At 41.9% G+C, this 26,588-nt stretch overlaps 1 pseudogene across 1 annotated transcript; it reads right to left on the minus strand.

Moving 5' to 3' along the window:
• Nucleotides 1-24,487, minus strand: LOC143626865 (peroxidase 5-like; annotated as a pseudogene). The gene is made up of 5 exons (XR_013152503.1): nucleotides 24,190-24,487; nucleotides 23,883-24,074; nucleotides 23,181-23,311; nucleotides 478-509; nucleotides 1-410 (listed from the first exon to the last, which is right to left on the minus strand). The product of XR_013152503.1 is annotated as a peroxidase 5-like (transcript).
• Between the last annotated feature and the right edge of the window lie 2,101 nt (nucleotides 24,488-26,588).

Consider the following 26,588-nt stretch of genomic DNA (forward strand, 5'->3'; position numbering starts at 1 on the left):
CTATTTATTTATCACTCGACAGTTTAACCGAACCTTGCCTTGTTCACCCGTAATAACACCGATCTTTCCCATCTTCACCATTGCATCCGCAAACTTACTCTTCCAGCCCAACGGGTTCATGGCATGTTCGTGCACTTGGTTTGCTGTCGACGTGCTCGTGAGCAACGAATGGTCAGATGTGAATAATCCTCTATTATTCAAAACATCCACATAATAAGCCGTGTCACTTACGGTTGGTGAACTCGGGTTCATGGGTACCACCAAATTCCCATTACTGTTTTTCGGACATTCTTGTTTTAACTTGCTAGCGTATAGCGGGTTCAAACTCGGGTCGGTGTTTACTGTAGAGTTGAAATTGTATAGCCTGCTAGTAAAGGAGGTACAATGTGATCGGCCGATCGTATGCGCACCTGTATTAAATAAGTGATATTAGAGAGTGGGTCGAAACGGTTGAGGTTAAGATGTAGGATGTTTTACCGGATAGAGTAACCATTTCTTCTTGGGACAACCTGTAACACCCCAACCCGGAACAGGCTAACGTGTTACTATTACAGATATCAAATCAACGCCACAATCCAAAATACAACAAAAATTAATGCAACATACGTCATATTATTAAATAAAATGAATTAACTTTTAGAAGCTTGAACTTCATTTTTTTATCTCTCATCACTAAATTCCCAGAATCCCGGATTACCTGAAAACAAAATAAGAAAAACAAAACAAGAAAACACGGCTGAGCCAAAAATTGCCCAGTAACGGAAAGAGCAATAGTATAGGTAAGGACAGACGTAAGAGAATAAATATACGAACTTCAATTCAAACTCGAAACCAACCCTTTTTACCTAAACATATACTTAATAAAATTCGGATGTATGATCCGACACTTGGCCAGAACATGGTCAAACGCATGCGGAAATATATCAGAACTATAACAAAAACACCCAGAGCCAGAAACATATAACTTGTAGCATATAATGTGTGACGTGTAACATATAACGTGTAACATTTAACTGAACTATAATTAAATGCGAAACATAATCCGATACACGATCGGGACGTAATCTGAATATACTCAAATTTAACCAAATGCGTATACACATATCAAAACGGACCAGAAATATAGCGAAACAAAATATAATTACTAAAATACACGACGCTGATGTTAAAATAAATAGGTCGTGTAATACGGAAGCACCCAGAGCCTAAACAGAGGGGTACACAGCTAGCTAGTCCATGCACCAAGGAGACGGTGTGGGTGGCGTGCACACATTGTTCCATCTCAAACAGAAGTCAGGAGTCAGGAGTCGGAGCTAAGATCGATCTATACGCCTCTAAGTGGCCAAGGTACTACATGAGTACTTTCAGAGACGCCGTGAACTTTGATTACGCACTGTCATGATAAGTGCCATGTCAGGAGTCAGGAGTCAGGAGTCGGAGCTAAGATCGATCTATACGCCCCTAAGTGGCCCTAATACTTCAAAAGTACTAGTTAGAGACGCCGTGAACTTTAATTACGCACTGTCACGACAAGTGCCTTCCCGTTGACGCCCCAACGACAAGTCAGAAAATGCTCGGGTAACAGAGTACTAAAACTAGTAACATATAACTAAAATATATTATATAAAATAACTGAACTCAAAATATAACCGACGCGTAACGAAAATCCGTGCTACAAAGTAACGGAATAGATTCAATACTATTAGTAAACGAGAACAAAAGCCGCACTACGAAGTAACGGAATATAATTAATACTATTAGAGAAAGAAACCAGAAACCGTACTACGAAGTAACAAGAACCAGCATCCGTACCACTACGAGAACGGTGAAAACAATATAAAGCTAAAAGAAGAAAAACACGGAATCCGTACTACGAAGGAACAAAATATAATACTATGAGTAACAAAAACGGAAACCGTACTACCAAGTAACAGAATATAATTAATACTAAGAGTAACAAAAACAGAAACCGTACTACCAAGTAACAGAATATAATTAATACTAAGAGTAACAAAAACAGAAACCGTACTACCAAGTAACAGAATATAATTAATACTAAGAGTAACATAAACAGAAACCGTACCTTATAAACGAGTAGCAATAATCGTAAAATGACTTAAGCTTGATTAAACGTCAAGAGAACCTACAATTATTGTACTAATATTAAATCAATTTTCTTTAGAGTTCGTTTCGTTTCTGTATTCATGCACAATTTATTTAGTTATTTAATTGGTGATACGTTCGTTGTATATATATAGATATTTTAATAATATATCTTGAATCAGTTTACTATTATTATTACTATGTTACAAGGTTTAACCGGTATTCATCTGATAGCTATGAGGCTGTTAGATTTAAAACTCCATTTATGCATTCATACGACAAAACACCAACTAATACTTCAATTTCTCACAAGTGTTGTATGCTATTTTAACATGGATTTAACAGATTATCAATTTTTATAAATCTCATTCAACTTGGGTTTTGATATAAAAAAAACTACCAACCTTTTTAAAAGGTTTTATAACAGTTGTTAGGAAAACGATTTAGTATATAAAATATAGCAATTAAAACATGTGTAACTATAAGTGAATTTATGATGTAATAGAGACTTTGAACCCATGGTGTCTTTGGGTCTGGTAAGGCAACAGAGCCTTCCCAACATGTTTGTCAAAATCACTTTTGGTTTGGTTTTTGCAAAACGAGTGACCTTCACATAATTTAAACTCAAACCTCGTTCTTCTCTCTTTTATTATTATTATTATTATTATTATTATTATTATTATTATTATTATTACTACAGATTACCCATGGACTATGTTAACCCAGCCCTTTCGTTCAAATCAATAAAAACAAACAGATAACATTAGCTCGATATTGTATATGAGTGTTACCTTAGATCGTAGCTACAACGACGTAGGCGGTTTTTGACTTTCGGCAACAACAGGTTGCCGCGGTGGTGAAGACCTCACGTGTACGAGCAGGGAGCGGAAGTTAGCGTTGGTTGTCTGGCTACCACCGGCGACGGCGAGAACCCGTGTAGCGGTGGCTGTGATGTCAGCGGTTTCTCCGGCTAGTTGCAGGGCGGCGGCGGCGGTGTATACGGCAGAGAGAAAAGGCTAAGATTTAAGGTTTTTGGATCAATGAAAATCGTTGGAATGTTATCGTATATATATATATTAAACGAGTTTGAAACAAAATCAAATCCTGATATAATCGTATCGTTTGTTATTCACGTTTTCACCTGAAAGAATACGTAAGTGTGTATGCTTCAATTTGTGTTTTAGGAATTGTTAAAACTGGTCCTTGAACTTATCTCAACTAATTCAAACATTTACAATTTAACCCATTGTGTTTAACCATCTTGAACATCTTATTATTATTTGATATTAAATATAGCATTATTATGTAACTCATGATTTTTTGTTTATTAACAGTTTATCGGTTTATCAATTTTCTAACAATCGACATTTATTATTTTATTGTTTCGAATTTTAGTATATTACAATACTACCTCCCTTAAAAGAATTTCGTCCTCGAAATTGCATAATGGAAACAAGTAAATTCAAATATAACGAAGACCGAACCGAATGTAAACTTCATAAATTCAGATATGCGAATACAAGACACTAAAACTTCGGATTTCCTGAAACGACAGATAAACAGAGATTGAACTTGAGAAATCAAAATTTATACAAAATCAAACCGATTTAACCGGATTACGGGGTACTATGACGTAAACAATAAAAAAAATATTGGAACGGGGTCGCAAACATGAGTTTTGCATTCAAAGTGGTTTTATATTAATAAAGTCGTATAAACCTATAACTATATAATGGCAAACTTGTGACAAGGTCAGATTGGCGTATTCAAAGAAATATTAATATGCAAAATAAGATTGTAGTAGCACTCATGCGTACGTATAAATTCACGGTTACATTTGCGACGTGCAATCGTTAATTTACTTTACAGTGTCTTTACGGATTCAGAAAGACATTAATCTACATCATAGGAATTCAATAGCACACATATGTAACTGTAAATTCACCATTACGTTGATCAAGTGTAATCGTCAATTTACTTTACAGTAGTGTCATAATTGTCCACCCATAATGCATCTCAAAGTCCTAGCTATGATTACAAAGAAATAACGTTGCGATGACAAACAAATTATGAAAGATGTCGGTTACTTAAAGGTGTTTACTAACACCAAGTCTCATATTTATTTAGATTATAGGTCCTGCGGAATATGTCTCGAGGCATACGAGGTAGCAAGGTCTAAATCGAGTGTAAAGAGGGTTAGTCAAAGTCATGATCTCTTTGGTGGCTTCAAACAATGTCTTCGGAAGTCACTTCTTAAGTCATAGAGCGCAAGCGGTGGAGAAGACAGAATAACTTAACTCATTGTACTTGACTAATTTATAAGGTTGAAAAGACGCCTATTACTAACAACGACGGTTTTCTTACTGACATTGGGAAAATCACAGAATGATGAATAATGACAGGAAACATGAAACCCTAACCCAACGTCTACCCATTTCCTCACAGGTTTTACTTTTAGGTTTAAGTTTTCTACAGGAAAGAGCCTTTGCTCTGATACCATAACTGTAACACCCCAACCCGGAACAGGCTAACGTGTTACTATTACAGATATCAAATCAACGCCACAATCCAAAATACAACAAAAATTAATGCAACCTACGTCATATTATTAAACAAAATGAATTAACTTTTAGAAGCTTGAACTTCATTTTTTTATCTCTCATCACTAAATTCCCAGAATCCCGGATTACCTGAAAACAAAATAAGAAAAACAAAACAAGAAAACACGGCTGAGCCAAAAATTGCCCAGTAACGGAAAGAGCAATAGTATAGGTAAGGACAGACGTAAGAGAATAAATATACGAACTTCAATTCAAACTCGAAACCAACCCTTTTTACCTAAACATATACTTAATAAAATTCGGATGTATGATCCGACACTTGGCCAGAACATGGTCAAACGCATGCGGAAATATATCAGAACTATAACAAAAACACCCAGAGCCAGAAACATATAACTTGTAGCATATAATGTGTGACGTGTAACATATAACGTGTAACATTTAACTGAACTATAATTAAATGCGAAACATAATCCGATACACGATCGGGACGTAATCTGAATATACTCAAATTTAACCAAATGCGTATACACATATCAAAACGGACCAGAAATATAGCGAAACAAAATATAATTACTAAAATACACGACGCTGATGTTAAAATAAATAGGTCGTGTAATACGGAAGCACCCAGAGCCTAAACAGAGGGGTACACAGCTAGCTAGTCCATGCACCAAGGAGACGGTGTGGGTGGCGTGCACACATTGTTCCATCTCAAACAGAAGTCAGGAGTCAGGAGTCGGAGCTAAGATCGATCTATACGCCTCTAAGTGGCCAAGGTACTACATGAGTACTTTCAGAGACGCCGTGAACTTTGATTACGCACTGTCACGATAAGTGCCATGTCAGGAGTCAGGAGTCAGGAGTCGGAGCTAAGATCGATCTATACGCCCCTAAGTGGCCCTAATACTTCAAAAGTACTAGTTAGAGACGCCGTGAACTTTAATTACGCACTGTCACGACAAGTGCCTTCCCGTTGACGCCCCAACGACAAGTCAGAAAATGCTCGGGTAACAGAGTACTAAAACTAGTAACATATAACTAAAATATATTATATAAAATAACTGAACTCAAAATATAACCGACGCGTAACGAAAATCCGTGCTACAAAGTAACGGAATAGATTCAATACTATTAGTAAACGAGAACAAAAGCCGCACTACGAAGTAACGGAATATAATTAATACTATTAGAGAAAGAAACCAGAAACCGTACTACGAAGTAACAAGAACCAGCATCCGTACCACTACGAGAACGGTGAAAACAATATAAAGCTAAAAGAAGAAAAACACGGAATCCGTACTATGAAGGAACAAAATATAATACTATGAGTAACAAAAACGGAAACCGTACTACCAAGTAACAGAATATAATTAATACTAAGAGTAACAAAAACAGAAACCGTACTACCAAGTAACAGAATATAATTAATACTAAGAGTAACAAAAACAGAAACCGTACCTTATAAACGAGTAGCAATAATCGTAAAATGACTTAAGCTTGATTAAACGTCAAGAGAACCTACAATTATTGTACTAATATTAAATCAATTTTCTTTAGAGTTCGTTTCGTTTCTGTATTCATGCACAATTTATTTAGTTATTTAATTGGTGATACGTTCGTTGTATATATATAGATATTTTAATAATATATCTTGAATCAGTTTACTGTTATTATTACTATGTTACAAGGTTTAACCGGTATTCATCTGATAGCTATGAGGCTGTTAGATTTAAAACTCCATTTATGCATTCATACGACAAAACACCAACTAATACTTCAATTTCTCACAAGTGTTGTATGCTATTTTAACATGGATTTAACAGATTATCAATTTTTATAAATCTCATTCACCTTGGGTTTTGATATAAAAAAAACTACCAACCTTTTTAAAAGGTTTTATAACAGTTGTTAGGAAAACGATTGTAAGGCCCCGTTACCGGTAACCCTACTTTCGTGTTGGATTTACTCATAAACACAGTTCTAAATATCAGAGTTAATTAAAAACTTTACGCGGAATATAAAACTTTCATAAAACATTACATATCAATTCATAATCATGTCTTTAAACATTCCTCTTGTCTTTCAAAATCAAAACGTAACTTATAAAACATATCGGATCTTCAGATGCCAGGCTTTAGTCTTCTGCCATGTGTCCTCCACTCAAGCCAGCTGTCTCATCCTACTCACCTGCGTGCATACTAAAAGTCAGCTACGCTGAGTGAGTTCTAGTTAATCATACACTACCATACAATACCTTGTTACATACATACGTACTTAACCTCATAACTTTCTTTCATACACACATAAGTACTCATACCTTCATTCTTACTTACATACTTTCTTTCTTACTTACATACTTTCTTTCTTACTTACATACTTTCTTTACATTCATAATCATACGTTTTAAAGAGCCTTTCGCCCTATAACCTCACAGATATTATAAGGGTCTGGTCCCTAACATCACAGATATTATAAGGGTCTGGTCCCTAACATCACAGATATTATAAGGGTCTGGTCCCTATCATCACAGATATTATGAGGGTCTGGTCCCTAACATCACAGATATTATTAGGGTCTGGTCCCTAACATCACAGATATTATTAGGGTCTGGTCCCATGTTTTCGAATATTAGTAGGGTTCGATTCCCTCTTCGTTACCATACAACCATACATCATACCTCGAGTATTATTAGGGCTCGGTACCCCTTTCGTAACCATACAACCATACAACCGTCATTTCCTTCTTTTATTAACTTTCTTACGTTCATACACATAAACATACATATCATACTTGCCATATTTATAACGTTACAACCTGACAGTACGTGCAATATCCGAAGATCGTTCACGAACCATCAAGCAATCATTCATACATATCACATATATCACCTATGGCATACACTTATCACTTTGGATAAATGTATTAACAACACATCAAGTATGCACACAGCCCCGAAAACATAACAAGGAATGGGGCTAGAAACTCACCTGGATCCTGTTACGCTCGCCGTTGATCGTAATTCCTTTCTTTAACTGGGCTCGGCTAACTGTATAATATTTACACATATCAATTAACTACTGCTACTCGTTTGTATTTCTATCTATATATGACCCACAACGAACGGGGGTCCGGGGGCAGCGCCCCTGGCAGCGGGGTTCTAGGGGCGGCAGCCCCTAGCGGGGTCCAAGGGGCAGAGCCCCTGGCTGGGGTTAAGCTGCCAGGTCAGCTTGGAAAAATTTTATTTTCGATAACTGCCTTAACACATTTTCCATTAGGTTTTTAATTTATTTCATAAACGAACTTCACTTCAGGCGAATCTTGGAAACAACTTGGTTCTGGCTTGATTCGATCGAATAGGAACACGTTCGATCGAATACAACACGTTCGATCGAATAGGAACACGTTCGATCAAACAGGAACACGTTCGATCGAATAGGAACACGTTCGATCGAATACAACACTCATTCGATCGAATACAAAACTCATTCGATCGAATGAGTTGGAGACCATTCGGTTGCTTCCCTATTCGGTCGACTGGACTTGTTCGATCTACGCATTCGATCGAATGGACTGATTCGATCGACTGGTTCGATCGAATGAGTCTGATTCGACTCCTTCAAGCTGGGCGACGGAGAAACCCACGGGTTTTCCAGATTTTCCAGATTTTTGACCCAAAATCGAAGTTTTTGACATGGAAATGCTCGGGATTGAAAGGGCTATCGATTCCTAGTACTTTTAAACACAAAAGCTTGCATTTTGACACCAAAACAAGGCGGTTTTTGACCCGAAAACTCAAGTTACGTTTTTGCTCGATTTGAGGCCGAAATGGTTATGAAAACGGATGATTTTCGAGAGGGACTTACCAAAAACGATTAGGAACAAGATTGTGGACTCGGATTTGTGATTTGAGAACTTTCTCTCTCTAGCTTCTCTCTCTAGAAATGAGAGTGTTTGGGTGGGTGTAAGTGAAGGAAGATGGTGAAAATGGTGGAAGTGTCAAGAACTTTCGTTTATATACTACGGGTTTGGTTAGGCTCGGGTTGGCTTCCTACGGGTCGAGACAGGCCGAGTTCATAAAATGACTAAGCCCAAGACCCGTTCCTTACTCGACATTAAATAACTAAAACGTGAATTTACTAAACATAACTTTCTTTTATTTATCAATATAAAAATTTTAGGATGTTACAAGTCTTCCTCCCTTAAAGAGGTTTCGTCCCCGAAACCTAACTATTACATAAACAAACTAGGGTAAAACTTGCGCATCTCATCCTCGACTTCCCAAGTAGCATCAGATCCCTTGCGGTGTTTCCATATCACTTTGACCAAGGGTATAATCTTGTGACGAAGCTGCTTCTCCTTGCGATCAACGATCTTTATCGGTTGCTCGATGTAGTTCAATTGTTCATCAACCTCAATGTCCATTAATGGCACGTGAGACGTGTCATCAGCTAGACACTTCCTCAGATGAGAAACATGGAAGGTTGAATGAATTCCTTCTAACTCATCGGGTAAATCCAGTTTGTAAGCTACTTCACCCACACGTTTTACAATCTTGAACGGTCCAATGTACCTCGGACTCAACTTTCCTCTTTTCCTAAAACGGATAATCCCCTTCCAAGGCGAGACCTTAAGCATCACATAGTCGCCAACGTTAAACTCAATTGGTCGTCGCCGCTTATCCGCATAAGACTTTTGTCTGTCTTGAGCGGCTTTCATTCTTGCTTTGATCTGATCGAACTTTGAAGACGTTTCTTGAACCACTTCTATACTTCCCATTTCCTTCTGACCAATCTCACCCCAACACACCGGGGTTCTACATCGTCTACCGTACAGCATCTCAAACGGTGGCATACCAATACTCGAATGGTAACTGTTGTTATAGGAGAACTCTGCCAGATGCAGATGATCATCCCAACTTCCACCAAAATCTAAAACGCAAGCACGTAGCATATCCTCAAGGGTTTGGATCGTCCTTTCCGACTGTCCATCGGTTTGAGGATGATACGCCGTACTGATGTTCAACCTCGTCCCCATAGCTTCATGAAATTTCTTCCAGAACCTCGAAGTAAACCGTGTATCCCTATCAGACACGATCGATAACGGTACTCCATGCTTGGTTACAATTTCTTTAATGAACAAGCTTGCTAACGTTTCTGACGAGATGGCCTCTCGTATGGGCAGAAAATGAGCACTCTTGGTCAAACGGTCCACAATCACCCAGATGGTATCATGATGCTTAGCTGTACGAGGTAGCTTAGTTATGAAATCCATGGTGATGTGTTCCCATTTCCACTCAGGTATCTCTAGCGGTTGCATCTTCCCATAAGGCTTTTGGTGCTCGGCCTTGACTTGTAAGCAAGTTAAGCACTTACTAACATAATCCACTACATCACTCTTCATTCCTGGCCACCAGTAATCTCTTTTCAAGTCTTGGTACATCTTTGTAGCTCCAGGATGGATTGAGTACCTTGACTTATGAGCTTCATCTAAGATTCGACTTCTAAGATCACCATGGCGTGGAATCCACATACGGTCAAATCTAGTTTTAACTCCATGAGTGTTTTCCATCAACTCATCTTGCTGGCCATAAATCCTTTCTTTCTTTACTAACCCTTCGTCTACTAACACTTCTGACTGCACTTTGATGATTTCTTCAAAAAGACTTGAGTTCATGATCAACTTGTATGACTTCACTGTTGCAAGGACTTCCTCATTCTTCCGACTTAACGCATCAGCGACCACGTTAGCTTTACCGGGGTAATACTTAATCTCACAGTCGTAATCCTTTATCAATTCTAACCATCTTCTCTGCCTCATGTTCAGTTCTTTCTGCTCGAAGAAGTACTTTAAACTCTTATGATCTGTATAGATAGTACACTTAGTGCCGTACAGATAATGCCTCCATATCTTAAGAGCATGCACTACAGCTGCTAACTCCAAATCATGCGTCGGGTAAGTACTCTCATGGACCTTCAACTGTCTAGACGCGTAGGCTATCACCTTCCCTCGTTGCATCAACACGCAACCTAACCCTTGATGCGAGGCATCAGCACAAACAACAAAATCCTCATCACCATCGGGTAAAGTAAGGATTGGAGCTTGCGTGAGTCTCTTCTTCAATTCTTCAAAGGCTTCCTCCTGAAACTTTCCCCAATTGAATACTATCGTCTTACGGGTCATACCGGTCAGCGGTGCGGCTATCTTGGAGAAACCTTCGATGAATCTCCTATAGTAGCCAGCTAACCCTAGGAAGCTTCGTATATCAGTCGGATTCTGCGGAGTCTTCCAATTCGTTATCGCTTCAATCTTAGCTGGGTCCACGGTAATCCCCTCCGGATTAACCACATGACCTAAAAATTGCACTTCCCTTAACCAGAACGCGCACTTCGAAAACTTGGCGTACAACCTTTCTTTCTTCAGAACTTCCAATACCTCTCTCAGATGCTCGGCATGGTCAGACTCACTCTTTGAATAAATCAATATATCATCGATGAAGACGATAACCGACTTATCCAACATCGGTCGACACACCCTATTCATCATGTCCATAAATGCTGCAGGAGCATTTGTTAGACCGAATGACATTACAAGGAACTCGTAGTGTCCATACCGCGTTCGGAACGCTGTTTTAGGGATGTCTACCTCTTTCACCTTCAGCTGATGGTAGCCTGATCTGAGATCTATTCGTGAGAACCAACTCGAACCTTGCAGTTGGTCAAACAGATCGTCAATCCTAGGCAAGGGGTATCTATTCTTTACCGTAAGCTTATTCAACTCACGATAGTCTATGCACATTCTCATACTTCCATCCTTTTTCTTCACAAACAAAACCGGTGCGCCCCACGGAGAAACACTCGGTCTGATAAAACCCTTGTCGAGGAGTTCTTGCAGTTGGGACATCAATTCCTTCATCTCGGACGGTGCTAGACGGTAAGGCGCCTTCGCGACGGGCTGGGCTCCTGGTACTAGATCTATCTGAAATTCTATCTCTCGCTCAGGTGGCAACCCCGGAAGATCCTCAGGGAATACTTCTGGGTAGTCGCGCACAATAGGAACATTCTTCATTTCTTTCGTCTCGGCCGTAGCGTTGACAACATACGCCAGGTAGGCACCGCACCCTCGCCTTAACAAACCCTCGGCTTTTATCATCGAAATGACATTAAGCCCATAACTCTCCTTATCACCATAAACCGTCACCGCACTACCATCCAATGACTTTAACCTTATCATCTTACTTTTACATACTATCTGAGCCTCAAACTCAGACAACCAATCCATACCCAAGACTACATCGAACCCTCCTAAGGCCATAACATACAAAGTAACAGGGAACTCATGTCCCTCTAACTCTATCTTACAATTCTTCACCATTTTTGTTATTTTCACCGAAGTGTCACTTGCGGTTTCTACTACAAAAGTTTCAGACACTCGGCAGCCTTTCATTTTAGCTAGTTTACTAAACGTCGTAGCTACAAAACTTCTATTCGCACCAGAATCAAATAATACAGAAGCGGAAACATCGTTCACTAGAAACGTACCTGTGACGACATCCGGAATCTGCCTGGCTTGTTCCTGGGTCAGCATGTAGGCTCTAGTTCTGGGCCTAGCTTGATCGGCATCCTTCTTTCCACTACCTCCAGCTACACCTTCAGTGCACTCCCTTGACATATGGCCTGTCTTGCCACATTTGTAACATGTTGGCTTCGCACTGCACTCATTGGCATAATGCCCTACCTTCCCGCAGTTATAACAGGCATTCGACCCCATTCTGCATTCTCCACCATGAGCCTTTCCACATTTGAGACAAACATTAGAACTTTTACCCCACTTGCATTCACCACCATGCCTCTTTCCGCAGGTCTTACACGATCTCTTCTCCCACACTTTCTGTTTCTTATCCCTGGAGTTCCATAACTGAGTACCGGGTCGTTTAGCAGGAGTGACCCCTTTCTTCTCTTTCTCTTCGTCCCTTTCCACCCTATCATCCGCGGCCACGTCAGCATAGACCATTTCCGCGAGTCCAACAGCCGAATCAAAAGTAGCAGGTTGAATCGCCCTGACTAACATGCGGACCTTTTGTGGCAACCCCCTCACATAACACTTGATTCTCTTGACCTCAGTGTCAACCATGTCAGGCACCAACCTAGATAGTCGGTTGAACTCCGTGGTATACTCACGATGCGTCATCATACCGGCTTTTAAATTCTGGAACTTCATCTCCGTTCTTTCAACCTCGGCATCTGCACAGAACTTCTTCATTACCAACTCTTTCAAATCTTCCCACTTCATCTCTTTGATCTCTTCACGGGTCTTCCTCTGCTCCACACTCTCCCACCAAAACATAGCCTCATCTACGAATGACTGAGTAGCATAGCCCACAGCTTGGTCGGGACGGCATTCGCTAATGCGGATAACCTTGTCCATAGCGGTTATCCACTGGAGAGTAGCGACTGCGTCTCCTAAACCAGTCAGCTTAGGCGGGTCACAACCTTTGAAGGACTTATAGCTGCACCCACCTTGTCCTCCTCTCCTATCATCGACTTTCACAGACTTATCCCCACTCGAGGCCCCTCTTTCACCTTCCCCATCCTTTCTACCATCACCACCCGCCCCGTCAGCAGTTCGTTCACGGCTTCCAGCAGATCCTTCGGGATTCAGGTTCTTCACAGCAGCAACTACAGCCTGAACAATGGCTGCTTGAACTGCAGGACTAAGTTGAACTTCCTCGTTGTTGTTCTGGTCTCCTCCAGCTGCGCTTCCTTCATCTTCGGTGTGGGAAGCTTCTTCTACCGAGGGTTGCCGGACAAGACGAGGCCTGCCACGACGTCCAGTGCGACCCCCAGCTTCAACAAATTCTCCAGCTCCAGCCATCAGTATCCTATATGAGAAAACACAAACATCATCACTCAAGGAACTATCTAGTACAAGGATAGTAAGGCTAACAGGTAATAACAGTGGCCAGTTGCGATTAGCTGATCACGTTACTTTCCGTGTCATATACACTTCCCTTTATGAGTCTATTTGTGCTGGTTCTACTTAAGCAGTTTGTCAATTCAAACAGTCAATTATTCCTATCCCTATCGTTCACATATCTTTTCTCTCTCATTAACATATATCATTTAATCATACACTTTACCTTCACTGATCTTGCTTGAGCGACACATGGCATTCTTGAACTGGCATCTTCTTTCCTTTCTTACTTAAATCCCATTCTCTGTTCGAGTCTAAGCATGTAGGATGCTTAAATCTCTCGAACTTTGCTCTGATACCAACTTGTAAGGCCCCGTTACCGGTAACCCTACTTTCGTGTTGGATTTACTCATAAACACAGTTCTAAATATCAGAGTTAATTAAAAACTTTACGCGGAATATAAAACTTTCATAAAACATTACATATCAATTCATAATCATGTCTTTAAACATTCCTCTTGTCTTTCAAAATCAAAACGTAACTTATAAAACATATCGGATCTTCAGATGCCAGGCTTTAGTCTTCTGCCATGTGTCCTCCACTCAAGCCAGCTGTCTCATCCTACTCACCTGCGTGCATACTAAAAGTCAGCTACGCTGAGTGAGTTCTAGTTAATCATACACTACCATACAATACCTTGTTACATACATACGTACTTAACCTCATAACTTTCTTTCATACACACATAAGTACTCATACCTTCATTCTTACTTACATACTTTCTTTCTTACTTACATACTTTCTTTCTTACTTACATACTTTCTTTACATTCATAATCATACGTTTTAAAGAGCCTTTCGCCCTATAACCTCACAGATATTATAAGGGTCTGGTCCCTAACATCACAGATATTATAAGGGTCTGGTCCCTAACATCACAGATATTATAAGGGTCTGGTCCCTATCATCACAGATATTATGAGGGTCTGGTCCCTAACATCACAGATATTATTAGGGTCTGGTCCCTAACATCACAGATATTATTAGGGTCTGGTCCCATGTTTTCGAATATTAGTAGGGTTCGATTCCCTCTTCGTTACCATACAACCATACATCATACCTCGAGTATTATTAGGGCTCGGTACCCCTTTCGTAACCATACAACCATACAACCGTCATTTCCTTCTTTTATTAACTTTCTTACGTTCATACACATAAACATACATATCATACTTGCCATATTTATAACGTTACAACCTGACAGTACGTGCAATATCCGAAGATCGTTCACGAACCATCAAGCAATCATTCATACATATCACATATATCACCTATGGCATACACTTATCACTTTGGATAAATGTATTAACAACACATCAAGTATGCACACAGCCCCGAAAACATAACAAGGAATGGGGCTAGAAACTCACCTGGATCCTGTTACGCTCGCCGTTGATCGTAATTCCTTTCTTTAACTGGGCTCGGCTAACTGTATAATATTTACACATATCAATTAACTACTGCTACTCGTTTGTATTTCTATCTATATATGACCCACAACGAACGGGGGTCCGGGGGCAGCGCCCCTGGCAGCGGGGTTCTAGGGGCGGCAGCCCCTAGCGGGGTCCAAGGGGCAGAGCCCCTGGCTGGGGTTAAGCTGCCAGGTCAGCTTGGAAAAATTTTATTTTCGATAACTGCCTTAACACATTTTCCATTAGGTTTTTAATTTATTTCATAAACGAACTTCACTTCAGGCGAATCTTGGAAACAACTTGGTTCTGGCTTGATTCGATCGAATAGGAACACGTTCGATCGAATACAACACGTTCGATCGAATAGGAACACGTTCGATCAAACAGGAACACGTTCGATCGAATAGGAACACGTTCGATCGAATACAACACTCATTCGATCGAATACAAAACTCATTCGATCGAATGAGTTGGAGACCATTCGGTTGCTTCCCTATTCGGTCGACTGGACTTGTTCGATCTACGCATTCGATCGAATGGACTGATTCGATCGACTGGTTCGATCGAATGAGTCTGATTCGACTCCTTCAAGCTGGGCGACGGAGAAACCCACGGGTTTTCCAGATTTTCCAGATTTTTGACCCAAAATCGAAGTTTTTGACATGGAAATGCTCGGGATTGAAAGGGCTATCGATTCCTAGTACTTTTAAACACAAAAGCTTGCATTTTGACACCAAAACAAGGCGGTTTTTGACCCGAAAACTCAAGTTACGTTTTTGCTCGATTTGAGGCCGAAATGGTTATGAAAACGGATGATTTTCGAGAGGGACTTACCAAAAACGATTAGGAACAAGATTGTGGACTCGGATTTGTGATTTGAGAACTTTCTCTCTCTAGCTTCTCTCTCTAGAAATGAGAGTGTTTGGGTGGGTGTAAGTGAAGGAAGATGGTGAAAATGGTGGAAGTGTCAAGAACTTTCGTTTATATACTACGGGTTTGGTTAGGCTCGGGTTGGCTTCCTACGGGTCGAGACAGGCCGAGTTCATAAAATGACTAAGCCCAAGACCCGTTCCTTACTCGACATTAAATAACTAAAACGTGAATTTACTAAACATAACTTTCTTTTATTTATCAATATAAAAATTTTAGGATGTTACAACGATTTAGTATATAAAATATAGCAATTAAAACATGTGTAACTATAAGTGAATTTATGATGTAATAGAGACTTTGAACCCATGGTGTCTTTGGGTCTGGTAAGGCAACAGAGCCTTCCCAACATGTTTGTCAAAATCACTTTTGGTTTGGTTTTTGCAAAACGAGTGACCTTCACATAATTTAAACTCAAACCTCGTTCTTCTCTCTTTTATTATTATTATTATTATTATTATTATTATTATTATTATTATTATTATTATTATTATTATTATTATTATTACTACAGATTACCCATGGACTATGTTAACCCAGCCCTTTCGTTCAAATCAATAAAAACAAACAGATAACATTAGCTCGATATTGTATATGAGTGTTACCTTAGATCGTAGCTACAACGACGTAGGCGGTTTTTGACTTTCGGCAACAACAGGTTGCCGCGGTGGTGAAGACCTCACGTGTACGAGCAGGGAGTGGAAGTTAGCGTTGGTTGTCTGGCTACCACCGGCGACGGCGAGAACCCGTGTAGCGGTGGCTGTGATGTCAGCGGTTTCTCCAGCTAGTTGATTTAAGGTTTTTGGATCAATGAAAATCGTTGGAATGTTATCGTATTGAAGAAACACTAAGTGAACCCTGGACAGATTATAGATAATCTGGGGGTTAAGTAATGTTTCCCACGGATGAGATCTAACTGAGAAGGTTGTTCTTCAGGAGACCTGCAAAACAGACACCGTAAGCTCGTCACTGAGAAGGGGGGGGGTTCCTCCTTGTGACCACCCTCCGGCGTGAGAATCAGACTAGATTGCTCTGAATATAAGTGTATATTAAGAGATTGCTAGATAACAGGATAGCAGATGATCTTACCATTCCAAGATGTTGGAGTATTTATAGCCGAAGGTAGGTTTCCTAGAAGGTACAACCGGCTGAATAGTATTCCTGTTCTACCAACAGTGGACTGTGCACAGGCCATACTGGTTGGTGGATAGGTTACGGCCAACAGTAACAAAGTCGGCTGTACTATTCCACCAACTGTAGATTATGCACGTCCCACCTACTGTGGATTATACACAGGCCATGCTGGTTGGTGAATAGGTTACGGCCAATAGTAACACTATTTCACCAACTGTAGGCTGCGCACGCCCCTTAGTAAGAGTTGGTGAGTAGGCAGCGGCTAATAGTGACAAACAGTACTAGAGGGTGTTCCTCCTCGTACTGTTGTCGGTGAGCTGTCACCCTGTGATTGGCTCATGGGTTGTTCTGGTCAGATTGTCTGTCCTATCCATACCTTGGTAGGTATAGTACAAAAGATCTTTCAGAATCATACGGACTGGCTCACTTTGGCGGGATTGTTCCCGCCTTGCTCATTCCTTCATGTGACTACTGAAGTATCTATTGTCTTGTGCGTGTAGCCCTGCTGTCTGCGGGTAGCCTTCCCTGATGGCTTGTACCCGCAACTGCGGGAACAGGCGGGGTACTTCACCATTGGGAGGCTTTCCCTGCGTGTACAGCTTGCGTACTGCGCGTAAGGTTCTCTGAGCATGGTGGGTCCTGCGGGAGCAGATGGCCTTTGCGCAGACGTCCCTGTTCAAGGTGAGTCTTGCGGGACCAACTGGGCTCTGCTGGGACCTACCTCTTCAAGTCCCCCCAGTCCAATGTTCTTCTCATGAATGTTCAATAAAGTGAGGTGAACTTTTGGACTTTAAGCAAGGGGTTTTGAAAAGGTTTTTAGTTTTAAGGTTCTCCGTGGGGATTCTTCCCGCGGGTTTCCTAATGTCACTTGCAAAAATTCCCGATTTTTTTTGCTTGATCTTTGGGTATGATGCGGGTAGGTATGTAACCTTCTCGCGAGTCAGGAGCGTTGAGTCTTACTTGTATATAGTCTCCATGGGGTCTTGGTGGTTTTCAACATAGTGATCAATTATGCTAAGACCACCAATTCCATGATGGAGTTTCAAACAATATAACTCTCGACGTTCCCATTATGCGGGGATGTTACTCCTCTATCCGCAAGCATTGCCCAGAAGATCCTTCTTGGTTTCAATTTTCTGCGGGGCGCTAGGTATGTGAAGGGTTTTGCCTTAACATTACCCGCGCTCGTCTTACGGTTACTTTACTTCCAAGGTATTCTTGGCTTCAATTCCCTGCGGGTGCTAGGTTTGTGAAGGATTTTGCCTTAACACTGTACCCGCACCCGGCTTATGGTTACTTGGTTGCCAAGGTATTCTTGGCTTCAATTCCCTGCGGGTGCTAGGTATGTGAAGGGTTTTGCCTTAACACTGTACCCGCATCCGTCTTACAGTTATTTGTTTGCCAAGGTAAGGGGTGTTTTCCCGCTTACTTTTGAATCTTTTTCGAATTTTGAATTTCGAAATTCGAAGAGTTGGTGGAAAGATAGGAACAGTCCAAACATCTGAAACGTCGTGCGACGGTTTCTTCTGACTGTGTCAGGACGTGCAGGAAGTTATGGTGACGTGACAGTACATGGTCATTCCAGACGCTTTTTCAGGCGCGTGGGCGCTGTTTTTCGGGCGCGTGGCCGCGAAATTAATGGTACGCGTCCTGTCAACAGCTGTTGCCAGCCTGCTTTTTGCCACGTGTCATAGTTTCATTGCACCTTCGATTTCTCTCTCCTCCGCATTAAATTCATCGCATTAATTGCGATTAGTATATAAAGGGGGAGAGGGTTCTTTGTAATTCACATCTTCACTTCCTCTCTTCATCTCTAAGGCGATTTCTGGTGAATACTCTCTTATTTAATTGAGCATTTCTCCGAAATCGTTTCTTCTTCTGCAATGTCTTCTCATGATGCTGAAGCTGTAGTCGACGATAGGAGCACTGCTGGCGAGTGCCAGTGTGCTCTACCTATCGATCTGTACCAGTATGTTGTCAGGAAATTCATGCTTGAGTCTCTTGAGCCTGAGTTTCCTGAACCTCATCAGACTGTGTACGATGCCCCCAGTGGCAAGATCGGGGTATATGCTGCATTCTTTGTTTATGGGAACCTTAGGTTCCCATTGACAAAGTTTGTGTACCGTGTCCTGGAGAGGCACGGTGTGCACCTGACCGAGGTGCATCCGATGGCGATTGCCAAGGTTCGGCACTTTGAGTGGGTGTGCCGAATTCTGGGCATTGAGCCCTATGTGGACCGCCTGATGACCTTCTATACTTGGAGGTGCATCCAGGGGTGGTACACCCTGACAACCCGGATTAAGGGTTTGAAGATTTGCGCGACCGAGCGCAGTCTCCGATCGTGGAAGCGGGAGTTCTTCTACATTTCTGCCCGCGCCATCCCCATTGCCATGAAGTTTAAGAAGGGGCAAGCGCTTCCGAGCCTTCACGCTTCCAGCTATCAGGAGGCGGAATGGTTCGCGAAGATATCTCTTGTCCAATCTCCGGTTTACCGGTTTCCGGAGTCCGGGATGGTAATGCTGGGGATGAGCCGGGTATGGAAGGAGGCGTCTCGGTTCCCCATCCTTCTCGAATACGGTTTGAATTCTATTCCTTATGGTGTCTTGTCTTTTTTGCTGATTTGAGTTTTGTCTTCTAACTGTTTCTTTTCTTTCAGAGGGGAACAATTTGGAGTCGCTCCTGTACCCGCGGGAAGCTGACGGTCCCGTGCGGGTGGGTACTCGTGCTCTAGACGAGAACGAGTTGCCCATCCTGGAGCAAACAGCGGATCGGTTTGTGGAGGTCTATCCGCTGGGCCCGAAGATCCTGAGCCACCGGCGGCCAGGTAAGGCGTTATTCTATCCTCCCCCTCTCAATGCTGTACCCGCTGCTGGAATTCCTGACATCCTGTCTTCTTCTGAGGAATCCGCAGATGGTCCTCCGTTGGTGCGGAAGAAGAGGGCTGCCGATGGGAAAGGGAAGGAGAAGGTGGCCTCCACAGCCGATCCAGTGGTCCTATCTGACAGTGAGTCAGATAATGAAGAGGTGGCGGGGAACCCCGGTGGCGAGAAGACCACTGTTCCGGAGGCTACGACTGCTACCTCCGGAGTACCAATGGCGACGACGGTGGCCGGCGTCAAGAGACCGGCTCCATCGGATTCGTCCTCGCCCGTCCGTACGTTCAAGCTCAAGAAAACCCGTAAGTACAAACATCCTTCTTATCTTTGTAGATTTCACTTTATAAATTTATTTGACACTTATCTTCTTGTGCAGGCGTGGATGTTGACGCATTCCAGGGTGGAGCGCAGAGGAGTACCTCTCCGCCGATGATGGTAGGCTCGGTCAGCCTACCTGAGGCGACGACCCAGGCGCCTGCGCCTGCTTCTGCTGGATCAGTTGCTCACTCCTTTGAGCCGACTGTTCCAGCCGAGATGACGTCACCGCCGGTGGTAAGTGCGATTTTTACAGCATCTTTCACCGAGCCGGCGGTTACGATTGCTGCGGATTCTGCGGCGGCGACCCCGACGGCGACCACGGCGGCCACTACTATGCCTCCGCCATCGGCAACGACGGCCGGCCCATCAGGTACGCGCAGGGCTTCTCGCCAATCTTTGCCACCTTCCCATCTGCCCGACCTTTTGGATGGATTTCCCTTAGGTTCAGGCGATGGGTTCGGTGGCTATCGGCCTGTGATCGACCCTACAGGTGCGTAGGGTTCTTTTTTTTTTTTTTTTTTTTTTTTTTCTAACTGCTTTGTTTCTTTTGCAGTGTCGGATTCCAATGAAGTGTATGTTCCGCGATGGAACATCCGCCGAGGAACAACCCTTCGTACCCCTGTGGAGTGCGTGGAATGGGCTCGCCACGCTGCTCCCCATGGTGCGTTGGGGGAAGCCATGGCTAGCTACCAGGAGGGTAGGCTAACCAATGAGCTTCGGGTTCTACAGGCCCGGATGCAGCCGCTCGTCGAGCTGCTTTGTCGTGAAAACGACAAGTTGAAAGCAGCTCGCGCCAAGGACGTATCTCAAGCGCGGGCTCTTCGGGAGGAGAACCAACAACTGTCCGCAGCTGCTGCGGAGAAGGAGAAGGCCTTCAAGGCCCTTGAGGTCGAGGTTCAAGCGCGACTCGAGGCCCGCTCCAAGGCTGCCCAAGCTGTTAACGAACAGCTTCGGCTAGCTAAGGAGACTGCGAGGAACGCGACCGAGAGGGCCACCAAGGCTGAAGCCGTTGCTGAGCCTTTACGCATGGAGAACGAGGAGCTCAAGGCCAAATTAGAGGCTCTCCAACGTGCTCATGATGCCTTGGCAATGGAAGATGCCAAGAAGCTCCAGGAGATCTTGGACCAGAGGGGTGTGCTTGACCATACTGAGCGGAAGCTTAAGGGCGTCGAAGAGGCTGCCGCAAAGGAAGTGCTACTTGCCAACCTTAACAAAAGCGAAGCCGAACGCGCCTGCACCCAAGCTCAAGCCGCCCTTAAAGAAGCTCTGGTTGCCAAGGAATGGCTTCTTCGAGAAGCGTTGTCTCATGTATGTTTATCTTTACGTCTTCACGCTTTCCTTTGTTCATAGAAAAGGTGTTTTGACACTTGTATCTTTTTTTTGTAGGTTGTGCGTCGGGTCTTCTCAGAGACTACCTACGATGATGCCATGAGCGCAGCCCTCAACGCTTCTCATGAGGATGGGGAAAAGGCCGGCTTCCTGCTTGGTCTAGGGTTCGTTGAGAGAGGCTTCCCGCCTTCCAACTTCCCTTTGTTCGATGTGGACACCGAAGCTGCATATGACCAAGCGGTGAACCAATATGCCGCCTTTCCGCATCCGGTGGTGGAGAAGGTGAAGGAAGTCGCTGCTGATGATGGACTTGCTATCCTCAAGGCTTTCCTTGAACCGCCACGCTCTACTGATGGGGCGGGTCCAAGTGGAAGTGGTCCTGAAGCTTGATTCTGAAGATCCCTTCCCGCTGCTAGGATAGACTGTATAGATTCTTTGTAGGCGGGTAGTTACCCGGCCATTCTTGTAACGAACAATTATGAAATATAAATCTTTGTGCGGCTAAGACCGCTTCTTTCATTGGATTCCTTGCTTTATATGACTTGCATACTTTAAATTAGCAATTTTCCAAGTGTTTTAGAATAAGTTAACCTTTGAACGTGGTAGATGATAGGTTGAAGTTTTGCTTCCTTGTTCGTGATTGTGCGGGTAAGACCGTCACTTGCACTTACAAGGATGGCTAAACTTTACTTACATCTGACCTGCGTGTAGGTTTTCCTTATCCTTTTTTAGTATAAGTTAACCTTTGAACGTGGTAGATGATAAGTTGAAGTTTTGCTTCCTTGTTCGTGATTGTGCGGGTAAGACCGTCACTTGCACTTACAAGGATGGCTAAACTTTACTTACATCTGACCTGCGTGTAGGTTTTCCTTATCCTTTTTTAGTATAAGTTAACCTTTGAACGTGGTAGATGATAGGTTGAAGTTTTGCTTCCTTGTTCGTGATTGTGCGGGTAAGACCGTCACTTGCACTTACAAGGATGGCTAAACTTTACTTACATCTGACCTGCGTGTAGGTTTTCCTTATTTTTAGCGTTGTTTATGCGGGTTTTGCCGCCTTCCACACGCAACTACTTCACACATTGATGCGGTGAATACCGGCACATGGGAAGTTCATAAGGTAAGGCTATCAATACATTGTGAAAGGAGAATCATTTCCATTAGAAGTGGCTCTAGGCCTTTTCTTTACAAGTTTGGAATTGATCTATATATATTAAACGAGTTTGAAACAAAATCAAATCCTGATATAATCGTATCGTTTGTTGTTCACGTTTTCACCTGAAAGAATACGTAAGTGTGTATGCTTCAATTTGTGTTTTAGGAATTGTTAAAACTGGTCCTTGAACTTATCTCAACTAATTCAAACATTTACAATTTAACCCATTGTGTTTAACCATCTTGAACATCTTATTATTATTTGATATTAAATATAGCATTATTATGTAACTCATGATTTTTCGTTTATTAACAGTTTATCGGTTTATCAATTTTCTAACAATCGACATTTATTATTTTATTGTTTCGAATTTTAGTATATTACACAACCCGTGGGTTGAAAACAATTGTGTGAGTTGGGCTAGGTTAGATGTTGCAGGTGGCAATGCTTGCGTGTCGGCTATTTGTGACACTCTACCGTCCCTTCTTCCCGCAGGGACATCATACCCGAGCCCGCCAGTCTGCAATAACATTTATAAGTAAGATTAGGGGTGTGCATGAGTCGTTTTGGGATCGACTAAACCAAAAACCAAATCCCAGTATTTGTGTTTTTTAAACCCGTTAACTTTTGGATTTTAGTTTCTATCATGGGTTTGGTTTTCTCGGTTTTACTAATTGGGCTTGAAAGTTGTGGGCTGAAAATGGCCCAAAATAGTGAATTTGAGCTATTAACTAATTAATTTTTTGGATCACTTAATCGGTTTTTTCGGTTCAATTTGGTTTTTTCGATTCTTTTGTTGAAAGCGAAACCGTAATCGCGCTAAAAAACAGTTTTTTTTTAAAAAAAAAAACTTTAAACCAAACTTTTGGTTTTAAATTTTGTCACATTTTTTTATTCGGTTAATAAATCATGGTTTGGTTACCGCTCGGTTATTTCAGTTTCATGCACACTGTTTTGGCCCGGTTGAGGCTAGAAGTTCCATATTGGTTTTGGTATTGGACCAAACTACGGGGTTGGGCTCAACCGGGCCCAGGTCTAATAAAGTCCTTCAGGACCGGGCTTTCGGGCCCTGAAGTTTTCAGTTTCCTTACTATTTGGAAGCTATCTCTAGCCGCGAATGCAATTATATCAGCACACGAAACAACCCCGGGACATAATGCTTCGAGTCTAGCTTTTGCATTATCAATAACATTAAATCCTCGTAGACTCGGGTTATTTGCGGGTGAATCTTTTTCCGCTTGGTTTGAAGGAGTCGAATCTATCAACACCGATCCATCACAACCCTGTTAACAAAAAGCATACCCATATTAATAAAAAGTATTTGCATCAACCTGACTCGACCCATTTTGACTTCAGCCCGTTTTAACTTGTTACACAACGGGCTCGAACCAGACTTACCCTCACAAAACAATCGTGAAAATGCATTCTAACGAGGCCCGCAGCCAGACCCTTGTCTTGCAAAGTAGGCTTTACTCACTTCTTCTTTGACGATATACTCAACCGCGGAGCATGAGCCCGAATAGAACCCGATATGAAGTTGGGCTTCTGAGTGAATAAAGCATCCTAATGAAACCAATATTATTATTAATATTATGAAAGTCATGTTTAGTATGATAGTCTATTATTAGTATTGAGTTTTGAGCTTATTTATAATGCAATATTAGTGTTATTGTAATATTTGTTTTAAGAGCATGCTATAATGCATCAGCAAAATGCTTAAAGGATGGGCTTTGACTTGGTCAACAAGCATATAATGGCAGAGGTTGAGAGTTAGTAGTAGTAGATAGTGTCTTGTTAATTGATTGAATGTGACATTTTGCATTAAATCCAAGAGAAGTTGTTAGCCATGAGATTGACATTGTGTCTAACCTAAGGCAGCTAACGAACGAGTTGGATAACATGTCAAAATGGGTCCGGGTCAACTGAGTTTGGATCAAAACAAGTTCTTGACCAAAATGAACTTGTGATGGAATGAGTCGTTTTAGTGGTAAAAAGTACTAAAACGGGTTGGCAAGCCATTTTTTTTCCAGCTAGTGGTGACGGGTGTAGGTGGCAGTAAGCCAGTAACGCATTGGTGGGATAACGAGGTGGCGCTTATGGTGGGCCCAAATTATATGTTAGGTCAATTTGGGCCCACCATAAGAACCACCTCCTCGTTATCGTCACCGATGTGTTAGTGGCTTACCGGCATCTACACCTGTTACCACTAGCTGGAAAAACATGCTGGCGAACCTGTTTTAGTACTTTTGCACTGAAACGACTTGTTACAACCCAAGTTCATTTTGGTCAATAACTTGTTTTGATCCAAACTCAGTTGACCCGGACCCATTTGTATAATTTGAATGGATCCAAATGAGCCGACTTTTCGATTAAAACCTTTCGATCAGTTTAACAACTCGCGTTTGACAAATCTCGTCACAAGAATCTTTTCAACCGCATGATTGTCATGTAAGTCGAACAAGAAATACACGACTAAGAATTAACAACGGGGTTGTCAGTCCCACTTACCACGCAATAAGTAGCTTACGAAGATCTACAAACAATGTTAATACGACTAAACTCCAAATATCGATGACGAAGATCTCGCTTAAAAATGTAAATCTCTATTTTTTTAATGGTTTCAAAAATAAAAATTACCGATTTTTCATCCGGTTTCAATTCAACCGATTAAAACCAATCCGTTTTGACTCAAAATCTGGTTTAATACACGTCTACATTGGGCCGGACCGGTTCAAGATCCTCTATAAATAGCACTATTAGAGTTGAAGAGTAGAAGACAAAGATGGGTCAGCATGTCACCATATTAAGTATCAGTTTACATAGATTCATGTCACTTCACATTTTTATACATTATCAGCTTATGTTATTGCCTTCACCTGGACACCTTCAAACATGTTTTTGTTTGCTTCAAATTGAAACATCACTTGTGCACATGTATTCTGTAGTTTCAAATCATCTTTAATTATTACTACTAAACAAAAATGAAATCCATTAATAATCACCAAATAGTTAATATACCAAGGGAAAAAAATAAAAAAATAAAAACCTTTTTACATCCATCACACATCATAAGACTAATTTAAGTACATTAAAAAATATTTTAAAAAAAATCATCTTTCACATCGATTTTCGTTAACACGTTGACGACTTTTTGACGAATCAGCGATTGTTTTCCAGGATTAGATTTCATATAAGGCTGAGGGGTGTGGGGCGCTAACCGGGGCGCTAGAGCCCCTCCGCTCGCGCCCCGGGGCGCTAACACCACACCACCGGGGCGCGAGCGGGGCGCTAGCGCGGAAATCCAGGCAGGCGTGAGGCTGGTCGCGGGAGAAGAGAGAGAAAGGAGCCGTTAAAGAGCCGTTGGAGCCTGCAATAATTTAATTAATAATAATAAAATTAGGGTTTAGTTTAGTTGACTTACTCGTCCGACTTCATCAGCATTGATTAAAACAAACTCGTTACGGTTATGAGAGCCTGCAATAAGTCGTCCTTTGGTATCCATTGAATCATCAAAAAGAAGAAGAAGATAGAGTGAGGTGTAAGAGGTGTAATTATAATTACTGTGTGTGTGTGGTGTTAGAAGAAGATGTAGAAGAGAAGAAGACAACGACAGACAGCTAGTGGGTGTTAAATTCTAGAGAGAGAGTGTGAATAATAATAATAAAAGTAGAGAGAGAGAGAGTTGAACGAGTATGTAAAAAAATAAAAAAAAAATTCGCTGGAGCCCATGCTAGAGCCCCTCCACACCAGGGCCAGGGGCTCCAACGGGGGCTCCAACACCCCCCTTATCCAGTTTC

Source organism: Bidens hawaiensis, unplaced genomic scaffold, assembly GCF_021521415.1.
Source record: "Bidens hawaiensis isolate Kalapana, Puna unplaced genomic scaffold, B.hawaiensis_p1.1 tig00000458_1, whole genome shotgun sequence".
Classification (NCBI taxonomy): domain Eukaryota; kingdom Viridiplantae; phylum Streptophyta; class Magnoliopsida; order Asterales; family Asteraceae; genus Bidens; species Bidens hawaiensis.